Source organism: Epinephelus moara, chromosome 14, assembly GCF_006386435.1.
Source record: "Epinephelus moara isolate mb chromosome 14, YSFRI_EMoa_1.0, whole genome shotgun sequence".
Taxonomy (NCBI): domain Eukaryota; kingdom Metazoa; phylum Chordata; class Actinopteri; order Perciformes; family Serranidae; genus Epinephelus; species Epinephelus moara.
The window spans coordinates 22444125-22450124 of record NC_065519.1 but is presented as its reverse complement, the minus strand read 5'-3'; positions in this window follow the sequence as shown (position 1 = coordinate 22450124).

Genomic DNA, 6000 nt, shown 5'->3' with positions numbered 1-6000 from the left:
ACAAAGATTTAGTAACATAAACCAAACTGTGTTGCAAGGTGTTGGAAACTGTGTTTATCTGTGTGAGAGGTGTGTTTTCATAGTAGGCACAATTGCTCACAGGTTTCTCTCTGAGCAGTAGAAAAGGAGATCTCTGGTGGTGCCGGTGAGCTCGTCTCTGTGGTCGACCCTTTAATGTCCACACCACACCTCAAGCTATTGTCCAGCCCTGCAGCCAGCGCTCGGCTCCAGAGTGGCCTTCCCCAGCCTGGTCACCCGTTTCCATTTATCTGCTGGGATAACTATAAAAATCTGTCAGGAGGAGGGTGGGCTTTTTTTTCTTTTTTTCTCCCGCTCAGCTCAGCCCAGCTGGCAGATTGAGAGCCCCCTGTAATGCACAAGTCTGTTTTTATTATTCTTGCTGGGGGAACACTATTTCATCAAGTGCATGATTCCACAGAAGAGAGGAGATAGCCCCAGCCCGGCTATATTTCTTCCAATCAAACATTCCAAGGGGAAAAAATGAGTGGGTGCCATCAAATTCCAGAATAATGCTGCCAGATTTTATGTAAAAAGAAGGACTGATGGACAAATACAGGAAGGCAAGACAAGTTTAATGACGTGTGTTCAGGAGCTGAGATTGGAAAACTGACAGAGAAAAGCAGCCTCTTTGCTGGAATATAAATTGTTGTGCGCTGTAAAAAGGCTTTTATCTGGAGTGAATATGGGACGAAATACACAGGTCAGGGTTAAGTCATTTTCTCCGGCAAGTTAAGCGAATAATGAAGGCGAGCCCGCGCGGAGAGGAGCACTGCTACTGCCAGTTTGTCTTCATTTATTATGCCAAATCTCATGATTTTGGCGTTGGCGCAGTGAGTGCTCTGGCGCGCACCGGTGGACGACATATCGCTTAATTTACACAAGGTAATGAAAGCAGGGAATGGGAGGACAAAACAATTTACCTGCTGACACGGGAAGAAGTGATTTGCGAACATGGGGGGTGAGCGAAAGAGCAGGCAGAGGGCCAGGGCCAAGGGGTGCAAGAGGAGCAGAGATAGGGATGAGGGGAAGAAAGGAGGAAAGGGAGGGGGGGCAAGGAAGAATAAAAGAATGGTAGGTGTAGGAAAAAAACAAACGGATGAGAATGGCTTCAGCCTGTGCTTGTCAGGTGATGATGATGGCTTCGATGAGGCAACAGTAAACTCTCACTCTGTCTCTCCCTCCCCCCACAGACGCACAAAAACACACGCAATCAGGGGGCGAAATTGACCTCAAATCTGGAGAGTCTGTGCTGACAAGGCCCTTGTTTTACTCCTCTTTTCCCCCACCAATTGTAATCACTTCTCAGAGAGCCACTTGTGTGGCAGGAATGGGCGGCTTGAACATCACTCTGGAGCCGCAACAGGTATTTTCACCCAAAGACCAAATCTCTGACTGCTGTCTCACATCGAGTTTCGCTGACCAGTTCAGCGAGCATGTATTATTAATGTATGTTTAGATTTTTCTTGCAGAATTAAGGGTCCAGCATGTAGGATTTAGGGGATATGCACAATTGTAATGAGATATAATAAGTATGTTTAAGTGTATATTCACCTGAAAAATAAGAATTTATTGTGCTTTTGTTACCTTAGAATGAGCTGTTTACATCTACACGGGGAGTCCACCATGTTCCACCGCCATGTTTCTACATTTGCCCAGAATGGACAAACCAAACACTGACTCTAGATAGGGTCAGGGACGAGCTGAACAGTGTCAGAAAAACTCTGCAAATAATTCAGCTCCTGGTAAAAACCTACTGAGCACTGAACACTTAAGGAATCCTAACCAGGAGTTCACACTTGGCACAAAGGAGAAGTTTCAGCTGGTTGCAATCTGCAATCTTCACCGTTAGATGCCTCTAAATCTTACACACTGCTCCTCTAAAACTGACATTTTAAAAATAAGTTTTATCTGCCTTGCAAAGATGTCATGTACCAGCATAACTTGTTCTGTATCCACTTACACTGTAATCAGAGCCAAAGAAATTACCCAAATTAGGAGTACCACACAAATGATCCAGATCTAAATTAGCGCCGTCGACAGCCAATCACTCCACAGTATTGATGGATGCGTTAAAAGTGCACGATTGGCCATTCAGCTGAGGGCCTTTCACACAAAGAGAAAAGAGTCTGGCGGAGACTCCCTGACAATATGGCTGGAGCAGCACTGTAATTTTCCAATCACTAGCCCTTCAGGCCAGGCCACTCCTTAGGGCAGTAAGATCAGATGAGCTCCGGCATTTTCTTTTGTAAGAGGCCAAACTCTATTTGTCTGCTCGCAGGAACAAAAACAATCAGGGAGCCGAGAGAGACCGGCTTTTTGGTCTCTCTGGAGAAGGGCCAAAGACAGAGCAGGAGGAGGAGGGGGACAGTGGGGTGACACAGATAACCGAGTCCCCCCCACCCCCCTCCAACCCTCCCACCCGCTGTGGGTGGTTGGTTCTGGTGATGATGAACGGGGACGCGGCTCAGCACCAGGTCCCTGCTGTCAGGGCTCTCCGCAGGACGAGACAGAGAGAGGAAGTGTCACTCTCGGCGGGCCTGCTGGGCCAACCTGGACTCTGCTGAGTCCTGCTGCTCGAGTCTTCACAACAAATCAAACACCATAACACCCACCCCTCCCCGAATACGGCCACACACACAGCCAGGCCTCCGCCACTGTCTGGAAGAATGTGTTAGGAAGCCTAACCAGACTGCTGAGCATGCTGCATCTGAATATCTGCTCCTGTCTGTCAGGTGTTTGGTTGGATGAGGACTGATATTTAGGAATATCCAGCTTAGCTCTCGTTGGAAGAGAAAAACTAGTCCTTGGGCTGCGGTTGTAAGAATGGGGGGCTCCCTGCAGCCTCTCCTCTGTCCTCCACCCTCCCCTGGCCGCAGCTCTCTCCACAGGCTTATATCCCCTCACAATGAGAGGTGACAGTGAACAGTGGAACTCGTCAGTGTGAATAACACGCAGTCATGCTTGGTGAGACCCTCTGGTGGAGCACGACACACACGCTCGCGCACACAGGCGCACACAGGCGCACACACCAAGGCTCAAGGGCCCAGCGGTAGGCATGCTGTCAACCTCGGTGCACTGCCTTCTATTACAGCTTAACTGGGGACAAATTGAGCAATCTGATGGGTTAAATTTGACATGTTTGCCCATCTGACCTGTGTTTGCTGTACAGTACAATCACTTTCCATAGCTCCATGGGGTGAAAACAGCAAGCTGTATGAGTTCTTAATGAATGCAATCAACATAACGTTCAGTCCAGGATCATAACGAAGGTCAGAGCGACATTTTTCAAGTTTACAAACTCAGCTGAGCTCACATTACTCTACCATCAGGTCTGTGGTAGTCCCTCGGTCGTGTGCTGTTCTCTTGAGTCTTGCCGTGTCCTTCAGTAGCACCTTATAAGAGCAGTCCATAACACAACCACTGGTCAGGCTTAATTTACCCACTTTCTCTGTCCACTGCCCCATCAGCATATAGTATCACATAACTGCTAATGGGCTAATGGAGGGAGGAGGGAGGGAGCAGGAGCGAGAGGAAGACAGCGGTAGTTAGGGAAATGGAGCTCAGGTTCATCCAAACATTTAATAACTTATCCAATCTGGAGCGTTCACCTCTTACTGGTCTAATTATATCATTTAACTTGCCTGGAAGAAGGGGCCAGCGTGGACACTGCTTCTTACAGTGTCATCACATAATTATGACTTATGCCAGCACGGCCTAGCAAGCCGGATGAAGTCAGCTTGCCATAAATTTTAATGATCACTTAGACAATACGAACATTCGCAGGAGCCTTCCACAGTATTGGCAGGGAAATATGGACACCGTCGCGCAGAAAAGCTGAAGTGTGGAAACAGATGGAGAGGAGAGAGGTAACGGGAGAGGAGAGGCATGCTACAGGAAGTAGAGGGAGGAGAGATTTGTGTGGCATGTTTTGGGGAAGGTGAGTTTAGACCGGGCAGACACAGCCGCTTGACTGTGTGGGATCAGGTTCTGTGGTCACCGGGCTGCTTAGAGGCCAACGTCAGGCTGTCAGAGGGCTAAACACCCGAGTATAGTCTGTTTCAATGGAAAAACAGCAGCTGACACTCAACGCTTGCGGGCCAACTGCTGACCTCATTCTGCGAGTAAAAGGCGCTGGACGGAGGGGAAGAAAGCCTGGCACGTCTAGTATGGAAAGTCGATGCTTTATTCCTCAGTGCAGCAGAAGTTTCTAATAACTTTCAAAAGTTGGAAAAAAAGAGAAAAGGCCATAATGGTGGGAAAATAGATGGGGCATAATGGAAAGGGCTGAGCGTCTTTTTTTTAATAGCTGTAAAATGGCTAATTAGCGCTCTATGATTGATCATTGTGGGAGGACGCATTGGGAGGTTTGAGTCTCCTGGGCTTTAATAGTTTTCTGGTAAAATAATTTTACATTTCTGGTGTAATTAAGAAACGTTCTGTGACCTCTGTGACCTTTGGTGTGTGGAAATGTATTTTTACGAGGGGCTCATTTAATGTTGTGTCAATAAATATGACATTTATTATGAGAAAATGTATCCTCGCATTAAAAACATGTGTGTAAGCCTATACTGCAGAATAAGAGATATTGATTTCAACATGCAGGTGGCCTACACAGATATTCTGCACTTATGAAAAAAGCAGAAGGGAGAGGAGGCCAAAGAGAAGCTGATCTCTCTTGCACTTAATATTAATGTCTGTTTTGTGGCTATCCCGTTTCAGGAGGACCCAGGTCCTGCGGTGAAGCGATTGAATGACAGAGATTACCTGTTTGGAAAGCCCCACGAGACAGCTGATTGATAATGCATGACACAAAAATGTTTTTGTTTACCCACAGATATGGCTTTGAGCCGGGTTTCAGTTTCTTGTTCTTTCCTCAGAAACCTGATTCATCGGACTGAGGTGGATCGAGGGGAGAGGCACGGGTCAGGGGGTCGCGACTGAGAGTCGACTGCGGCGTCTGACTCCATGGGTACCTTCTCGACCGGGGGTCGTCCACATCATATTCATCCCATTCAGCCCGTGTTGTCCTAGAGGGGATATAACATGAAAACATAATCTCACACCACAATTTCATTCCTTCAGCAGCATTAGATTAGATTGAAACTTCCCTGCACACTTTCCTGGGGCTGTCAAATGAGCTGTCAGTCATGTGTCAGAGCCGGCCCCTGCTCATCTGCTCTAATACATCACACAGCCTTTTATATGGATCAGTATGAGTGGGGCTCTCTACACAAACGCCAGCAGCTCCTCCGCTGGGACGCGGGGTGATTGATAACATTTCCCCAGCTCTTCACACTCATGCCCATTTGTATAGTTGGTTGGAGAAGGGCCCCTGGTGTCCACTGACATCTACAGTGCCCATCATCGCCTCGCCGAGAACATGACATCAGCCTCGGAAACACAGCAACCCGCTCTGATACATGCCAGGAACGGGCAGCTTTCCATTCATAAAGTACAGTGTGACAGCCATTGACAGATCACTTGTACTGGACGCTGATATTTGTATTTCCTGTACATTGAAAGCGATACGGGAAGCTGGCTCAGGTGCCACTTGAAATTAAAGACATCAGCTATTAAATCAACTATTTAACCTCCACATTATCACAGTTGATAAATGTTTATTGCTCATTAGTATGTCCGCACAGCTTTAATGCTTTAGAAATCCTCAGCTGCTGACTCTAGTCTGAGTGTTGAGATCACTGAGGGGAATCCTGAGCCTGTTTTTGTGTACACTTATATTGGCATATTGGCCGGGCTAATGGCCACTTGGCACATAGACAGCTATCCATCCCAATCTCAGCCTCACTAATCCAATTGCGGCAACCTGCTTGGCATGAGAGAGACTCATCTGTCTTTACCGTTCATTAATAGGTCTCCTCCTCGAGCGCAGAACACATTCACATTCCTTCGGATCGGACCGAAAGCGAACCCACTGATACACTGGATCTGTGCTGGAGGTTCAGCAGGGACGGGAGGGGG